A 19694-nucleotide genomic window follows, 5' to 3' on the forward strand; every position below is an offset into this window, starting at 1 on the left:
ACGGAAGCTGGCCAGCATGTGCAAGTCTACACTTTCTTTAGATCTATGACTCCAACTAGCTCCTAGCTGCTTCTAGTCATGATTGGTCAAGCTATGGGATGGGGCCAATTGTTATTTCCTTTTCTTCATTCTGAAACAGCGTCAGCTTGGATTCTGAAGTCCTCCAGCACTTCAGGGTTGGCTTAGCAAGGATGTAGCGCAGTATGGTGAATGGCACACTAACAACATCCCCATTATTTACCTGACAGGGTTGTTGTATAGAGCTATAAAATGAAGAGATACAATGAAGAGTACCCTAACTGGTCTATATTGTCTGCAGAATTTCTATCTATATGATGTTCCACATTTGTAGCATGTGTCCCCCTACTCCTCTGCCACGGCAGCCGGGAGAAGTGTTGTTCAAAACCTGAGGGAGTAAGAAAGGTAACAGACTGTGTTTGGGGAATCTGGAACACCTTGACTGGGAAAAAGCTCCCTAATAATATTCCTTCCTCTTAGGAATTGCAATGGAGAAAACACAAATAAGTGTGTTTGTGGCAGCCACCATCAAAGAACTGAATCCCTTCACACCTATTTGCATCTTTATAATGCCCACCAACTGACATGTAGCTCCTAAGCTCATTCAAACAGTTACCTAGCAACCAAGAGACCTCAGTACTGAAGGCTGAAATACTCATGTTTGGAGGGGCCGTGCGTAAGGGCCAGTGATTGCCATGTGTGAGGCTTGAGAGAGGTATCATAAGCCTGGCTTCTGTCTAAATCCGAGGCCTCTCTTCTTCCAGAAGTCTTATATAAATAGACAGGACAGGTTGAGTTAAATCAGTTTATCCAAATGTATACAATAGGTTCAGAGCATCTGATATTTATTTTATCGCTTCAGCACTCTGATTATGGTGGTTACAGAATGAGAAGAGGCAGCAGGTCCTTATGGGTTGAGGGTCTGAGATGCTCATAGGCTGATGCTCACAGGAAAGATCGTAATGGAGAGGAACTGTGGGACTTGAGTGAGAGGGGGTGGCTGTGCTCAGAAGGGGTGAGGAGGAGCATTGGGCAGAAGCTTGGACAAGGTTGTCCAGAGGAACACAAGAAGAACCCTACAGAACCACAAAACACAGCATCTTGTTTCCCCTGATGGTCAACCACCTGCCCCTTGAAAGTCCATAAGCAGGACATGGGGACTCATCCTGATCTCTGAGCCTGCAGATAGCTACCATTCATGGAGGATGAAACCATTAAGGGCACTAAGTCATGATGGCTATATTTCCTCCATTATCAGAGGCAATATGCCTTTGAATGCTAGTTGCAGAGGAGAATGTTGCTGTACCTTTGGGCTTCATATGGTCTGATACAGCAAGTATAGCCATCTTATAGCCATCATGATCAGTAGCCTATGGCTACTTCCAGATGGGTGACTCCTAGCAGCACTATCCAAATAGTGACCCTACAAGAAGAATTTCACTTAACTCTCCACACCATTGGGAGTATTCCACTTTTTCTACGTGTGTGTCCCACTACGTTCCATCCACACCAGTGGGTTTGACATAACTGGTGTAGGTAGAGCCATTTGAAGCTTACCACATATTCACTCTGAGAATATTACCTTGTGGTGGGCACCATTTTATAACCATTTTTTGTTTTGTTTAATATCGATTTTTTAAGCATCACAAAAACATCATTGCTTTTATTGTTGTTTTTCAACGAAGGTGAGATAGACCACTATAATACCATATGACTATAATGTTATTTAATACAACAACTTTTATTGTCACCATTTTAGCCACAATGCTTAATGATATTTTGATTTATTGGAAGCTGCCCAGAGTGTTTGGGGCAACCCAGTCAGGTGGATAGCATCTAAATAAATTGTTGTTGTTATTTTTAATATACTGCTGTCAGGGAACTGTCATCGGAAGAACCGGTGGTGCAAGGGCTCCCAGAGGTTGGGAGAGACTTATCAGCGGAGGAGGGAACCAGCAGGGGGAGAGAAAGAGCTCCAAGGGAAAGTGAGTCGGAAGGATGGCTCAGAGACAATTCCAGCGAGAACAGTGGGGAGGTTTCAGGACCTCCTATAGGGACACCCACTCCTCGCCGGAAACTGTCACGCAGAGAGTCCAGAAGGCGTGTTTCCGTTAAGGAGCTTTTATGCTGGAAGAAATTCTGTAAACGCCCACTGTCGGATTCTGCCAGCGACTGACGGAGCCATGCTGATGGAGCTCCGTTACAGACAGGGGTTTGTGGACTTAGCCAAACCTTGAGGGACTAGATACTTTACGCACAAGCAGCTCATCATCCCATCACAACTGCCCTTCGCCATAAGATCCCTTCCCACAGACACATTTAAAAGCTTGCAGAATATTTAATCAGCCAAAGGCCTGTTTGAAGAGGAATGTTATCTAGCCTGACACCTAAAAATATAATAAATATTATTGTGGAGGTAATCGTGGAGGACTTTTAAAATTTTCTTTAAAAACAAAACACATTATAATGTTATTGATTTTTATCTTTTATTAAAAGAAGAAATTTATATATATTATTTTAGCACTGGTTTGAAGATGCAGAAAATATATCAAATGCCTGCTAAACTCTTACAGAAAGATGAAAGGGTGTGGCGATAGTGCTACTCTTCTGTTCTTCTAGGCTGGACTTTCTGTGACCTGAATAAATGTGGAAGAACCACAGGGAAAGGATGCCCCGCAAGATAGTGAATGAAGCATTGCAATTCACAGTAAATTCCTAACTGGTTGTGCTAACTGAAGCCAGAACAAAGATTTCCACTAGTGCAATAGGACTTCCCTCCTACATCTGCCAGTGCCGTCCTCGAATCTGTTCTGGAAGGTAGGGGAAACACCCAAAACAACACGCAGGAAGATGAGAGGTGAGATTGCTCCATAGGGCACTGACAGATCCATCTTTTTAGTGCTATTTTGAATATAACCTCTAGTATGGAAGTAGCTATTGACAGCTGTGTCTTCCAAGGATATCTGTGTCTTCCAGACACAACAACAGGGAGGAAAACCTGATGTACTGCGTAATCTCACTTCCTTTTTTGGTTTCTCCCAGTTCATGATGACACCCTACAAAGATGCAAATGCCAACATATCGCAGACATAATTATCCTTTATCTCCTTGCATTCCAGACAATTGCTCATTATCAGACCAATTCAGCAATGGCTTTCCAGCAGAATGCACAAAGAAATAGCGTGGCTAACTTCAGCATGGAATTTTAGCGGGTTTAATAATCATTACTAATGTCATAACTTCTTTCTTAAATGAAGCTGGTGTTCTTTAGTTGTTGTAGTAGCAGTTGCTGAGACATTATTCAAAATGAAGCGAGTTAATGTACTTATGTAGCTGAAGTTGTAGAATGCTGATGAGTAATAGCACTGAGATGGGAGAGAAATTCCTCTCTTATCACTGTTCCAAAATACACACTTGGTGGAACTTGCAGATCCTATGATTATACTCCCTTCTGCAAGTCTCTTTGTTTTATTCGTATTGGGTTGATCTATGGATCCATGAAAAGCTGGTTTCTGAAGGGTCAGGGAACACCACAGAACAAGATTTAAGATGGTACCAAGGGTGGCAGTTGAAAAGAAACAATGAATGGAAGTGCATTTCACTTGGATATAGGGCTCTGTGGGTCTCAGCCCTGGATTTATTCTGTTTATTATGGAAAAGTTGTTTGTGGGCACTGGAGAACCAGAAGAAAATTGAAACCTCTAATGTCCACAAGAAGTAGTGCTATGCAATGGAATTAAATGTGTTTTGAGTTGAACTTTACATAATTGCGATGCTTTCAAAGCAACAATAAAGGCTGTGCGTTTCATTCATAGACACTTTACCAATTAGTCATAACACCAAACACATAAATGCACCAAAATAATATAACCAGTTCATAAACAATTTAAATGGTTTTTAACATGAAATACTGGATTGTATTCAATGTTGCTAAGGTGAATGTTCTATAAACACAAGGATTTCTCTTTGCGTGGACAGGGGGAGTCCCCCAAACCCTGGGCGGCCCCCGTGTGGAATAACGACTCAAGACAACGTGCTATGGGATTAAAATTGGCCTCAACTTTATTATGTTTCAGATGTGGGTAGACCTTGGCTCAGGCATTGGGCGTTTATCCTTCCCAGTCCCCTGCCGGGGATCTGGGGAACATCAGGGTTATCCAGAGTGTGTGTGGGAGATGGGCTGGCTCTGGAAAACATATGTTCAAGCAGAGAGAGCCCGCCCCCATTACACAGCCTTCGCAGGGAGAGCAATGACAACCTCTAGGTGTACGGCCAAAGCCTCACCTCAAAACAACCTCTTTAAAGGGGAACCCTGGTATCGTCGCCGCGAAGAGAAGGGGGGGCGTGGGTCACTGCTACACGCCCACCCCCATTTAGGGAAGATAGACTAAAGGATTCTACCCAAGGCCTGATACCACCAAAGTTGTGACATTTTGCTACGGGAAAGGCAAACCTGCTAATGCAGGAGAATTCCTTTCCAGCCCTTCAACAGCGACCTTGATGTAGCAGCACCCGCATACCTGTGAAGAAAAGGTTAACCTGCAAAATAAGACTTAACTGAGGGTGGATAGGGTGGGAGAAGCTCTGGAGCCAACTGACGACTCCCAGGTAAGATCCTTCCCCCATTGTGTGGGCAGGTGGTCCCTCTCCCTCCCTGGCCTGATCACCTTGGCAATGCCTCCCCAGGCAGGATTGGGCAACTGGCGGAGGTAGGTGGAGACCTCCAGGTATCCCACCTGGGGGAAGGTGAAGCCAAGCCTGTGCTAATGGTGCCGCATAGGGTCCTGGGGACTGCACGCGACCTCGCAAAGGGTGCCCCCCCATTTAATGTCATTCTGCAATAGAATATTTCCCCCTTATCTCCTTCCCCCACCATCTGAATCTGTCCAGGGTTTCCCCCCAACTCTCCAGAACAGATCTGGAGATGGCATGGGGAGCACATGGGAGAGGAAAGGGGCAAATCCCATTCCATTAATGCTAATCCTTGTGTCAGCACAAATATTTTGTTAAATACTGCCCATCAGCAGCCAATCAATTAACGAATTAAGCTTGTTCCACAAAAAGGTCTTCAAGTAACTCACAACATATTTAAAGACTTAAGCATACATTAAAATTTAACATTTAATATAAACACATTTACACAAAATATACAGTCACACAAAAACAATGCTATTCATATAAAATAGACAATGCAACCCACACACGCCTACCTGTATCAGCAACAGAAAGCTTTGGTGGCAGAGCTGACAACAGAAAACTTCATCGCAGTCCACCTTCCATATTAAAACAAGAATCAAATCTAATAACAGGCACATGGTTTTAATCTAGTAGTCAGCAAACAATCTCCTTTAACTTCTAACATGTTCAGATCTGCCTAATCCCATGGTTTCAGCATTGAAGAGTCATTAGCCAAAATAGTAGGAGCAGGTCCATCTAATCTTCACCATCATTGCTGCCAGTTCCTTTGTGACTTTCATGACCCACGCTTGGGGGCCATTATCATACCAAGAAGCTGCCCCACTTGGACTACTGCAATGCGCTCTACGTGGGGCTACCTTTGAAGGTGACCCGGAAACTACAACTAATCCAGAATGCGGCAGCTAAACTGGTGACTGGGAGCAGCCACCGAGACCACATAACACCGGTCTTGAAAGACCTGCATTGGCTCCAAGTACATTTCCAAGCACAGTTCAAAGTGTTGGTGTTGACCTTTAAAGCCCTAAACGGTCTCGGCCCAGTATACCTGAAGGAGCGTCTCCACCCCCGTCGTTCTGCCCGGATGCTGAGGTCCAATGCCGAGGGCCTTCTGGCGGTTCCCTCACTGCAAGAAGCAAAGCTACAGGGAACCACGCAGAGGGCCTTCTTGGTAGTGGTGCCTGCCCTGTGGAACGCCCTCCCATCAGATGTCAAAGAGAACAACAACTACCTGACATTTAGAAGACATTTGAAGGCAGCCCTGTTCAGGGAAGTTTTTAATGTGTCACATTTTGATGTATTTTTAATCTTTGTTGGAAGCCACCCAGAGTGGCTGGGGAAACCCAGCCAGATGGCCATGGTACAAATAATAAATTATTATTATTATTATTATTATTATTATTATTATTATTATTATTATTATTTTCCGGCAATCAGGGCTTTATCTGGCTGCAACTCACCAGAACTCAGTTCTGGCACCTCTCAGGTGGGCACCATTGCCATAATAAGAGAAGGGAGGTGTTCACCTCTTTTTCTAGAAAAATAGAACTGCTGGCAATCGAATCCTTGCTGGATCCAAAAATTAGCATATAGACTCTCTCTCTCTCTCTCTCTCTCTCTCTCTCTCTCTCTCACACACACACACACACACACACACACCTTACCTCACTGCAACTCATAACACTATCCCGGGACTCATCTAGTCCAACTCTCTGCAATTCAGGAATCCCAGCTAAAGCATCCATGACAGATGGGCATCCAACCTCTGCTGAAAAGGTAAAGGTAAAGCGACCCCTGACCGTTAGATCCAGTCGTGGCCAACTCTGGGGTTGCGGCGCTCATCTCGCTTTATTGGCCAAGAGAGCCGGCGTACAGCTTCCGGGTCATGTGGCCAGCATGACTAAGCCGCTTCTGGCCAACCAGAGCAGCGCACAGAAATGCCGTTTACCTTCCCACCAGAGCGGTACCTATTTATCTACTTGTACTTTGACGTGCTTTTGAACTGCTAGGTTGGCAGGAGCAGGGACCGAGCGACAGGAGCTCACCCCGTCGCGGGGATTTGAACTGCTGACCTTCTGATCGGCAAACCCTAGGCTCTGTGGTTTAACCCACAGTGCCACCCACGTCCCACAGAATTGGGGGGGATCCTGGGGCTCATCTAATCCAACTCTCTGCAATTCAGGAATCTCATCTAAAGCATCCATGACAGATGGCCATCCAACCTCTGCTGAAAAACCTCTACTAAAAAGCATACTTCTGTGTTTTTAAAACAGAACATAGACCCTGCTGGCCATAGAGAAAAAACAGCGGGGAGAATCCTATAGGAAGTGGGTGTTATGTACTAGTACCATATTAGTGATGATTGTGGCACATAAACTGTAGTGATATTGGCAGCCTGTGAAATAACCAATGGCGCTGAGGGAACCCCAAGTGTAGCAACAAGCGTCCTTGATCCATGCCTCAGGCCTCACATTCCAAGGCCACCATCCAGCTCAGTGTTAGGCACACTTAAACCCATTGATTTCAATGGGCTTAAAGCATGCTTAACTCTGGGTTGGGTTCTGGTCCAACTGAATAGCAACCTATTTGCTTTTCTTCCTCCTCCATTTTTTCACTGCATCTTTAAAGAAATGTGTCTAAAAATATCATGCAAGATAAAAAGAAACCAGTCAGCTACTGTAAACAGCCAGTAGTTCAAAAGGTTCCCAATACAGTGGTACCTCGGTTTACAGACGCTTCAGGTTACAGAAACTTCAGGTTACAGACTCCGCTAACCCAGAAATAGTACCTCAGGTTAAGAACTTTGCTTCAGGATGAGAACAGAAATCGTGCGGCGGCAGTGGGAGGCCCCATTAGCTAAAGTGGTACCTCAGCTTAAGAATAGTTTCAGGTTAAGAATGGACCTCCAGAACGAATTAAGTTCTTAACACGAGGTACTACTGTACTACACTTTCCCTCAGTACAGATACTCTCCTCTGCCTCAGCATCCTTTTTTAGCACACTGTTGGTCCTAAATAAAATGAATGTTGACCCAAAGCAGCAAATCACCCTCCTCAGTAAGTACAGAAGCCTGCAGACACTTACTTGTAATGGGCAATATTGAATGCTTCCTTGGGCCATATTCAGAGCTCCTATATCTTCAGTTAATTTTTGGTGCCAACCCAAATCCCACTTCTTCCTCTATGCTGCCTAGAAACAACCTTTTCAAGAAATGGGAAAGGAGGGCATAAGAGAGACAGAGGCGCACACATAAGGGACAAGTATGCCATGATCAGTGCCGGCCCTACCATTAGTCAAAGTGGGGCAGATGACTCAGGTTTGAGGGAGCTAAGGGGTAGGGGTGGGAGCAGCAGGGAGCTGGAAGAGGACAGAACAATGTGTTCCCTGTGGCCTGCTCCATGTCCCCTAAACTAGCCTGCTTTTCCTGAGGTGCCATGGAGGAAACTGCTGCACCACCAGTGCTGAAGTTAATATTTAACTTTGAGTCTGTGGGTGGGGGTGTCATATTGAAAATGTTTTAGGTAAGGGATATTTTAATGTGACTGTAACCAGGTGTTTTTGCTTCATTTATTTGCTCGATGATATTCCTTTGCACTGGATCACCATAAACCTATGTACAGTCTGTGGTAGTACACTTTCCTTATTTGTCTGTAACACATACAGACTGAAATGCTTGAATTGTGTTGTTGCAGCTATCTGTAACAGATGCGGGTGGTGCTGTGGGTTAAACCACAGAGCCTAGGACTTGACGATCAGAAGGTCGGCGGTTCAAATCCCCATGATGGGGTAAGCTCCCGTTGCTCGGTCCCTGCTCCTGCCAACCTAGCAGTTCGAAAGCACATTAAAGTACAAGTAGATAAAGAGGTACCTCTCCGGCGGGAAGGTAAACGGTGTTTCTGTGCGTTGCTCTGGTTCACCAGAAGCGGCTTAGTCATGCTGGCCACATGACCCGGAAGCTGTACGCTGGCTCCCTCGGCCACAACCCCAGAGTCGGCCATGACTGGACCTCATGGTCAGGGGTCCTTTAGCTATCTGTAAGTTTTTCTAAAAAAAAATGTGCATCCGTTTGCCACCCTGAGCTTCTTCGGGAGGAAGAGTGGGATATAAATTAATAACAAAAGCAATAATATATATAAAAATAACAAAGCACTCACTCTACAACTTGTACACACAAAAACTGAGCTAAGTAGGTAAAAGTTGAATGATTCAATATTCATTAGGAATGTTGCAGCTTACTCAATGTATGCTTTCCTTTAGATGTGCAGGAAGAAAATCTGGCTAAAACATGTTAATGTGCTGGATGTAATGACTATAACAAGTGGTTTATGGGCTTTTAAACTACATCATTTTTTTTGGTGTGTTTTGTTTTCAGCTGCCTGGTCATTAGACTGCAGAGATAACCCTTAAGTGGTTTGAGCTGATGATGAAGACAATTAATCCAATATTTATCTTTGGCATAAAGCACTGGAGACAAATAGTGACTTTGGCTCAAAGCTCACACATCCCTCCAATTTTTTAAGAAGGTTAAGCCCAAAGACTTCAAGTAAAAGCCCTATAAAAATATCTTTCCATTTGTATGGTATTTGCTGATTTATGATGAAATCCAGTCTGTAGTCTTAGCAGATTTAACACAGCTGTGTGATCCTGGAAAATGTCATATTCTGAGTATTCTTAATTTTTTTTGCTCATTGGATTTTTATGAAAACGTATGTCCTACTATGGTACGCAGGGAGGCTTGTCCTACCCTATTAATCTCTCTCTCTCCCTCCCTCCTCTCCCTGCCCCTCAATTACTTGAATGTTGTAAGAGTCTGTCATCAATGAAATGGACCAGTCCAGTTGATGGCAAATCCTAGAGGAAACTGCTCAGCATAACATGCAAAACTAAAGCATTTTAAAAGGAAAGGAAAGGACATTAAGTTTGCTTTCTTTTTAAGATGGTTGTCGCTAGTTTTTAATTTATCCCACAGCCTAAATTCCCAAGGAAGCCAAGACCGCAAACACTTGGCATATCAATAAAGTTCTACAAGAATGGCCCACACATGGAAATTTTAAAAGAAAATGTTTTTCCTCACAATGAGCAGAGATGGAATATAATTGGTACTGGAGGTATCTGCTGTTATAATTCCAAACTGAGCATGCAATCTAAATTAATAAGTTCCATCATTAACGGTGTTTTCCAGAGTGGTTTCTTTTGATTAGGTGTGAATAACACACTTGACACTTAATTGCTCATCTTGGCTAAACAGAGGATGGGCCAAAGTGAAATGTTAAATGTCTGTGCCATGCGGATCATCCATGAACTTTAATTAGAGTCAGTATGGCATAGTGGTTAGAGTGTTGGATTAGGACCTGGGAGACTAGGGTTCAAATCCCCACAAAGCCATGAAGTCCACTGGGTGATCTAGGGCCAGCAATCATCTCTCAGCCTAACCTACCTCACAGGGTTACTGCGAGGATCAAATGAGAAGGTGTGAACTATGCACACCTTCAGCTCCTTGGTGGAAAGGTAGGGTGGAAAGGCAAGCAATCAACCATTCACAGAGTCACAGAACTGTAGAGTTGGAAGGGATACCGAGAGTCATGCAGAAATCTCAACTAAAGCATCCATGACAGATGGCCATCCAACCTCAGCTTAAAAATTTGCAATGAAGGAGAGTCCACAACCTCCTGAGGAAGAAGAAGAAGAAGAAGAAGAAGAAGAAGAAGAAGAAGAAGAAGAAGAAGAAGAAGAAGAAGAAGAAGAAGAAGCACATCTCTGCCATCGCCACCCATAGTTTAGCCCTTGGATAGCAGATCTTCAGAGGAACCTCTTCTCTGCTTCCTGTTGTTGATGGAGGCACATGATGTGAAGAAGAAGAAGAAGAAGAAGAAGAAGAAGAAGAAGAAGAAGAAGAAGAGGAGGAGTTGTTGTTTGGATTTGATATCCTGCTTTATCACTACCCGAGGAGTCTCAAAGCGGCTAACATTCTCCTTTCCCTTCCTCCCCCACAACAAACACTCTGTGAGGTGAGTGGGGCTGAGAGACTTCAAAGAAGTGTGACTAGCCCAAGGTCACCCAGCAGCTGCATGTGGAGGAGCAGAGACGCGAACCTGGTTCCCCAGATTACGAGTCTATCGCTCCTAACCACTACACCACTGGCTCTCTGGGACTCTGTCCTGCTGTCAAACAGCTCTTTCTGATGTTTAATCAGAATCTCCTTTCTTGTAACGTGAAGCCACTGGTTCAGTACTACCCCCAAGAACAGGAGAAATCAAGCTTGCTCCATCTTCCATGTGACAACCCTTAAGATAACTGAAGATGGCTATCATATCTCCTGTTATTTTTTTCTTTTCCAGGCTAAACATACCTAGCTCCTTCAACCATTCCTCATAAAGCTTGGTTTCCAGAACCAGTTCCCTTCTGTACACATGTTCCAACTTGTCAATATCCTACTTAAATAGTGGTGTCCAGAACTGGACACAGTATTCCAGGTGTGGTCTGACCCAGGCAGAATACAATGGTTCTATTATTTCCTTTAATTTGGACACTATACTTCCATTGATACAGCCTAGAATAGCATTGGCTTTTTGATGCTGCATCACATTGTTGACTTATGTTAAGCTTGTGGTCCACCAAGACCTCTAGATCTTTTTCACATGGACTGCTAGTAAGCCGGGTGTCCCCCATCTGCAGCTGGTTCTTCCTGCCTAAATGCAGAACCTGGCATTTGTCCCTATTGAAATTCATTTGGTTAGTTTGGGCCCAGTTAAGGTCATTTTGAATCACAATTCTGTATTCTGCAGCATTAGCTACCCCTCCCAGTTTGGTGTCATCTGCAGATTTGATGAGCATCCCCTCAATTCCTCCATCCGAGTTGTTTATAAAGATTTTGAAAAACAATAGGCTCAATTTCACACATCTGCTAGCCAATCAGGGAAATGAGGCAGAATCAGGAAGTAGGAAAAGTACAAAACCATCTCTTTGGTAAGATATTTGTAATGTAAATCCGTGTGTGTGCCCTCAGCCTTAGAGGCTGAATTCAGCCCTCCAGGTTTCTCTGTTCAGGACCCTCCCCAGGCCACATCTCACACTGGCACTGCTCCATACTGACCCAGATTGCTTTTGACTGGATGGAATGTGCCCATTACAAAGGATATGTCCTAAGAATCCCTCTTGCTTGCTTGGGTGCATGTGGAAACATCTGACTTCTGTATGGCTGCTGCTCTGCCAACTTTTGCCTCTGGCCAAATCCACCACTGGCCTGCAGCCTCTGGAAGTTTGCCCATGTGGGACAAAGAAGGTTCTCAACCAATAATAAAATGCTTAAGTGGCTGCCCCAGGAGCAAGATATGGTGAGCAGAGGCTGTTTTAGGGGACGCTGCAGGGGACACCACAGTTATTATTTAGAATGGGGTGTGAGAGGCAGGGGACCAAATTTCTCACTGGGCACCCCTGAAATTTGAGACCCCCAAAGTCTTCCACTGTACTGAGAAATAGCATTGGGCAAACTGTCAAGATTTGTCAATCATCATCCGGCCAAGTAATCCATTGTGGAAGTTGAAGATGGACCTACAGTGATACACATGGAAGGATGGAACTACTTACTGATATTTTTTGTGGTAGGTAGGGAATGGTGAAATAATTGGAAAGATTGGAGATGCACTTACATGAATGCTAAAACAAAATACATAGGAAAACTTCTTATTGTTCCCTAGCAAGAGCCATTTCCCTCCCCCAATAGTTCACATTTGTCTCCATCTTTTAAAAATACTACTACTACTACTACTACTATGTTCTGTGCAATTGTAGCCAGGCTTTCCTCTTTTCCTCTTGTGTCCCCCAAAATTGTATTTTTTGACTAGTTCCCTTCAATCTTGTTTGATTATATGGACTAGAATCTCATCAGACTTTTGTGTGCTTCCATTTAAAAAACCATTGGGTGACCAGTTGCTCCAGAAATTCAAAGGATGTTACATTTCCTTTTAAGAAAATACAAGAAAGTGTAGTAAGCTTTATATCATGTAAAGACAGCATGGTGCTGGAATGATTCATACCTGTTCTGTATAAACTGTGTTACTTAAGTTTAAATATTTTGATTTACACTATATTTAGAACTGGCAAGCTGCCAGTCAAGCTAATTCCTGTTGCCATTCTAAAAAGGGCACAATAAAGGTCAGGTAATTCACTTGATCCAAGAAAACAAGTGGAACTACAAAAATCCAAGAGTTGTGCTTTAAAAAATAATAACTCGATGCATGTCAATTTATGAAGCTTGATGAAAATCTGCAAAAGATAGTTTATCAAAATGAAGTTTGGTGCCAAAATCTGTAACTCAGCTGAGTACTTTTACTTAGGCCAGTTTAGGCTACTATGGGGCAACAATCTGATCCTAATCAATCTGAATTTGATCCACAGATCTGTGAGAGCAGTAGTACTCAGGTAATATGAATCTTTTCTTCCTCCTGAACAGATTGTCATTGGTAAACAGGAAAATGTACTGAGCAAAACTCAGAGTTAAGTGCACTCAAATGTCTTGTTGAAATTCTATTGATTGCAACAAAAGTCCTAACCAATTGCAATTCTAATGTTAATTGGTAGCATATGACTCTGAGCTGATTTTTACTAAATCAGTTTCTAAATTGCATAATGTGTTTATCTGCATATCTAGCGTGCTTGCAAAATCACATGCCAGCAAGCTGAGGTTGTGCAATTAAAGTTGATTTGGAGGTTTTGCTCCCCCCCCCCAAGACTGGGCTACTTTTTGCTATAAAGAAAGTGATAGCAATATGCACTTGAAAGCACTTGCTTGGTGCGTGATGAAGCAGCATATACTCTCCCCGCAAATGAAGACTGATTTATTGTCAATAAAAAGGTTCCCTGGAAGTGACCACAGTTCTAGAAGGGAGAAAGTGGAGAATAGTTGATGCAGCCCCGATTATTTAAAGTCGCACCTTGGCTAAAGATGTAAGAAAGTGTCATGGGTCCTGTGAAGGTGGGGGTCAGATCCTGAGAGTTAGATTTGGAGGACTCTAGAGAGGGTCCCAACATGGAGGTGGTTAGCAGATGCCAAACCCCAAGGGATGTCTGATCCCGGGGGAAGGTCCCAGCAGGATAGGCTTAGGCAAACTCTCAGACGTGTCAGAGAAGAGTGGAGGAACACACAGGGCCAAGACTTGCCTGGCCTCATTCCTTTCACCATAAACTGTGGCTTATTGTGAAGTCTGAACTCCATATAGTGGGTCTGTTAGCAATTATTATATTTTAGATTCTCACCCTGCCTTACACACACATATATGAGCAAACTGAATACAGTTGTACCTTGGATCCCAAAAGCCCTGGAACTTGGACGTTTTGGCTCCTGAACACTGCAAACCCGGAAATGATTGTTTCAGTTTGCAAACGTTCTTTTGGAACCTGAACATCTGACAGGACTTCCATGGCTTCTGATTGGGTGCAGGAGCTTCCTGCACCAATCAGAAGCCACAATTTGGTTTTCAAACGTTTTGGAAATCAAATGGACTTCTGGAACGGATTCCATTCGACTTCTAAGGTATGACTAAACTGGTTCACCAGCCAGCTCCTTAATGGAAAAATGACTAAAAGTTGTGTATTTCATCCTTCAGCTTCTAAAAACCCGCTCCCCCCCAGAAGGTCTGAAAACTACTAAAGAGACTGAAGTTTTGGAGGTGTGATTCTGATATTATGGGATGCTAGGCAATAGGAATCCTCAACTACTACTACCTCCCTCCCTCCCCCCCCCCCCCCGTCAAACTGAACTACGCTGAAAACTTGCAGAACTTGTTTTTCAGAGCTCACCTCAGGAGAGTAAAAGGTATGTTTGAATTCAGTGCGGTGAGGATACTTTCAGCATACTTCCACTGTTCTTGAAATGTTATGTCTGACTTCACCGCAGAAGTAAACATTGGGACCTTGCTAGCAATTTGCCTTATTGACTCCTGAATAAACCAGAAATAGCCTCTATGTGAGCATTTCATCTAATGAAATTTAGGGTGGCAGTCATCATGAAATTAGACTCTAATGTGAGTCAGGAGAGAAGAGGTGTTTAATGGACTTTTCAACATGTAACAAAAATAATAGGGAAGATACATGAGAATACAACAAAAGCATATATCATACCTATATCTGTGCCAGTTGTTTGTTTGTTTGTTTGTTTGTTTGTTAGTTTATTCAAAACTTTCCCAGGCTATCACCTCACACAGTGACTTTCCTGAAGTTTGACGTCTGCCAAAATGTGTTCTTCCTTAAGACTTGGCAGCTTGTGAAAATGCCATTTGAACAATTTAACTGTATGTAAACATGAAAGACCAGCTCTTCCATTCCGGCTTTCCACAATTAAAAAACAACAACACAAAAACCCCCATCACTTTCTCCACTATGGTATGTGTGAAGATTTGAAAGCTACCTTTTAAATTAACACGCTATGCGGGTTAAAAACAAAAACAAAAAACACACAACCAAACAACAACAGCATGTGGGATTAAAATGTACTTTTTGAAATAATGCTCCAAGAACGGAGATTCTGTGGGCATTGCAGAAAATTCCACAAAATGTCCATTCTGTATGATGCAGCAGACAGAAGTAATTGAATGAGTTCCAGTCTGAACATCTCCAGATGTTTCAAAGCCATTGTGTAGAGTATCTTGCAAGCAAAAGAGGGGACATGCTATAAAAAGTAATGATATGTTGCAGCTTCTTTTCCACGTGTAGTTTCCTATTTTTGTAATATTTTGTGCATTCTTGGTCTTCTGTTTGTTTCAACAACCACAAACACTCCCCTGGAGTTTCCTAGCTAGCTTTGGGAGAGGACCAAGTCAATTTTGAAATGCTCTGCAACATTTGACACTCTGCAGTGAAGGTAGAGGAACTTTGCAGTCCCATTTTGATTCATTGTGGGATGCCAGATGCCAAATGAGGGCAGGATACCTGCATGAGCAATACTTTTGCAGAAGGGAGAATTTCCATTTCAGCAACTTCAGGTTGTGATTCGAGGACCCGTCCCCCACTTGGGAATAATAAAGACACGTGGACACAGTATATTAGGTTAATGGGCTAGAAAAAGGCCACAACTTTATTGATTACAGCATGTGAGAGAGGTATTAGCTTAGGCACTGGACAACAGCAAATTTTGACTCCACCCACTTGGAGAGGGGTGAGTCTGATGAGGGTTAACCACCAGTAGGGGGAGCCTGTTGATGCAAATACAACTATAAGCTCTCCCCTGATGTCCCTGGGGTCGTGCCATGGCCCCCAGCCACACAGGGCATTGGACAGGATCCACGACCGCTGGATTCCTTTAATGGAATACCCATAAGTGAAGGGGTAGGCGATGGCCACACCCTGCCCTTCCATACACCAACAACACATTCCAATGCCTAACCGCCACCCGAGCAGCGACGATGACAGGGCAGGGGCCGGAACACCCCCTGCGTAGCGCGGGAATCAGTTCCCGCTCACAATCCCTCCCCTCCGGAAGGAGGAGAGGCTTTTTCTTACCATTGCTTTACCTTCCAGCCCAGGAGCCGTTTTATACTGAGTTATTGGCCCATCCAGCTCAGTACTGAGTCTACCCTGGGTGTGGGCTGAAAAGCCCACAATGCCATTGCCTGGTTGAACCTAAGGAGGTTTGGGACTGTGACACTGCCTGGGGAGCACTTGTATGATGCCTTCAGTTCCATGATGGAAAGAAGGTAGAATACAAAGGTAAGAAAATAACATAAATGAATTACATTGGCTGGTAGCGGCTTTCTGGGTTTTTAAATAGGTGTACTTCCTAGCCCAGAGGACGCGGGTGGCACTGTGGTCTAAACCACAGAGCCTAGGGATTGCTGATCAGATCGGTGGTTCGAATCCCTGCGACGGGGTGAGCTCCCGTTGCTTGGTCCCTGCTCTGGCCAACCTAGCAGTTCGGAAGCACGTCAAAGTGCAAGTAGATAAATAGGTACCGCTCTGGTGGGAAGGTAAACGGCGTTTCCGTGCGGTGCTCTGGTTCGCCAGAAGCGGCTTAGTCATGCTGGCCACATGACCCGGAAGCTGTACGCCGGCTCCCTCGGCCAATAAAGTGAGATGAGCGCCACAACCCCAGAGTTGTCCACGACTGGACCTGACGGTCAGGGGTCCCTTTACCTTTACCTTACTTCCTAGCCCATTGTTGAAAGACTGGAAATTGCACTAAAGGTGGAGGAACTATGTCCTCAGTTGCAGCTGATCCCCCTACCAAAAGATTTCAGTGGGATTATTGGCAGCCAGCCTCATCCTGAAGGAGTGTCTCCACCTCCATCGTTCAGCCTGGACACTGAGGTCCAGCTCCAAGGGCATCTGCCCTGTGGCTTGCCCTCCCATCAGATGTCAAGGAAATAAAAAACTATCTGACTTTTAGAAGACATCTGAAGGCAGCCCTGTTTAGAGAAGTTTTTAATGTTTGATGTTTTAGTGTGTTTGTTTTGCTGGAAGCTGCCCAGAGCAGCTGGGGAAACCCAGTCAGATGGGCGGCATATAAATAATAAAATTATTATTATTATCCTTGCAGCAACTAAAGACTCCCAGCACCAGAACATGCTGTGGGACACTCTTTCATCTTCTTCAGAAGGCACCAGGCAAGAAGAGCAATACCAGCCGCCTTTGTTTGTTGGTATTATCATATTTATATCCCACTTTTCATTAGAGGTAATACAGTGGATGCTCAGGTTGCGAACGTGATCCGTGCAGCAGGCACGTTCGCAACCTGCAGTGTTCGCAACCTGCAGCGCCACGTCTGCACACACGCAGGTTGTGATTCAGTGCTTCTGCGCATACGCAAAGCACGATTTAGTGTTTTTGTGCATGTGCGAGCACCGAAACCTGGAAGTAACCCATCCCAGTATTTCCAGGTTCGGCGCAGTGCACAACCTGAAAGTGCGCAAGAAGCATCTGTAACCCGAGGTATGACTGCATATGTGCTTTCCTCTCACTCCCATAAAAATGATTTCAGGTTGTGACAGATGTGCAGGGACAAAGATGAAAAATAGCAATGTTGAATTGGAACGGATGCTTTTGATGTTGTTGTTTAAATCCACGTGGTCAGGTTGACTGGTGTGATGGAACCAAAGGAAGGCTCTGGATAGTGGCTTACACCGTTGATAAAATCTGTGATTTTTGGTGCCAGCTGGTTACATGAAACACCACCCAGCTCACACCTGAATTTCCTCTCACTTCAAGCCTTTGCCAGAGGGGGCCCTTTGAAATCCCTGGAACGGCTCGCATTGACTTGAGCAGGCTTTGAATAAGTCTGTGATGGCTTCACTTTGACTAAACATAGAAAAGAGATTCCAAACAGTCCAGCCTGGAAGAGTGATAGAATTTGTTCCCATAACTGTCATCCTTACGATAAACCGAATTAGCGTGGTTCTGCAGCCACCGGGTATCTTGTAAACTGCAGCAAACACGAAAGCTGCACAAGTATTAATATTTACATACCGCCCGGACACTCGGCATGATTGCCGTGTGCTGTGCTTGCTTGGGCTCTGTTCTTTCCAAGAAATGCCAGAGGGAATTATTTGAACACTACCCCTGCCACCATTGCCCCTGTCAAATCTGGGCAGAGATAAGAGTCCGCCTCCTTGTACAGAATCCAAGGGCATTGCTGAAATGCCAGGGCTGTGAGGGAGAACGGGAGGGGAAATGTTACTGTGCTCTGAGTCTGTGCCGTAAGGCAAAAGACTTGAGCTAAGGTACAATGAACAGCAACAACTGGGACCTGCAACAAAATCTTGCCTGTGACAGAACACCACCACCTCTCTCCACATCTGAAAGTTGTCAAGCTCAGTCTGAGCAAGGGATGGACCAATTTGACTGTTAGGTTGTGGGTGAACATATCAGACGACACAGCGATTCTTCAAACAGCTCTTGTTTATTCACAGGCCAGAACAGAACTGAACTGAAGGGTTCAGCCAGCCTGCTTATATAGAGCTCCACTAGAACGCAACAGTAACCATTTTCTGTAACTATCCAATCACTGAACGTCACTTTCAAATCCCTTATTTGCATATGTGGACCTGAGTGAAAACTATCTACAGTATCCCCCTGCTGGCCCAGGGGGAGATCTTCAGTACATAACATTGACAATTCAGGCTTCTCTCACTTTCTCACATTATATGCATAGGTCATTTTAAAGTCCTCATGAAAATCCATTAGCATTTTGGTGCAAATTTCTCCAAATCTGCACATTTTTGTATGCTACTGTCCCCAACACAAACATTTTTTTGCAAAGCCATTTCCCCTAATATACAGTACTAGAAGTTTTAATATTATATTTACTACATATCTCTGCAACCCACCACATGCATTTTTGCACACATTACTTGGCTGCAGAATTCAGAGAAGTGTGAATTTCAGAGGACGGTTGTGTCTCAGTTTGGTGCATGCCCATTGGGTAAGTTCCCCTTTAGATGCAAACTGAATCAAAATTCTCCCCCATTCCTAGACTCTGAGCGACTTGTTCCTTGAATGGAGGTCCAGCCGCTGTCACACTGGACTTCCCTGCAAAATCGCCAGCCCCAACACGTCCTCTGAATCTGCAGTTTACCAAAAGAAGAACAAGCATGTCTCTTTTTCTTTGTCAAATGTTAAGAAGGTCTGTACTTCTAACTGTCTCAATGTTCAAAAGGGAAAGGTTTATCTCCAAGAAAGGGTTGCAGTAAGTGGCAGTCTCCTCTCTTCCGCTACTTTCACAACAGTAAAATATTTCTGTGGAAATTCTATAGTTGCTTCCTGCAAGGCATTCTGGGTAAACATGGGTCACAGACAAATTATAAACACCGTGACCTTTGTGAGGGAATGGCTAGAAAAACTATGGGAGGGAGGCCTTTTATAAGGGGGCAGAGAGTTCGCCACATCACACACTCTAAGCTGTTATATATACATTCCTAAAAGAGGTTTAGTGACGGCAGTCTTCCATTATAGGTAGAGCCTGGGTACTCATCATGTGTTGAAGGTAAACACCC

At 44.1% G+C, this 19694-nt stretch overlaps 1 long non-coding RNA gene across 2 annotated transcripts; it reads left to right on the top strand.

The window, feature by feature from the left end:
- The first annotated feature begins 652 nt into the window (after positions 1 to 652).
- On the top strand, positions 653 to 3826 carry LOC310744726. 2 transcript variants are annotated; one of them, XR_014539708.1, is made up of 3 exons: positions 653 to 733; positions 2592 to 2875; positions 3138 to 3826. It is a non-coding gene; the product is annotated as an uncharacterized lncRNA (long non-coding RNA). The 2 variants fall into 2 exon arrangements; XR_014539709.1 differs by having other exon boundaries at positions 678 to 733; positions 2638 to 2875.
- The last annotated feature ends 15868 nt before the right edge of the window (positions 3827 to 19694 follow it).

Source organism: Podarcis filfolensis (genome assembly GCF_964270895.1).
Source record: "Podarcis filfolensis genome assembly, chromosome: 11".
Taxonomy (NCBI): Eukaryota; Metazoa; Chordata; class Lepidosauria; order Squamata; family Lacertidae; genus Podarcis; species Podarcis filfolensis.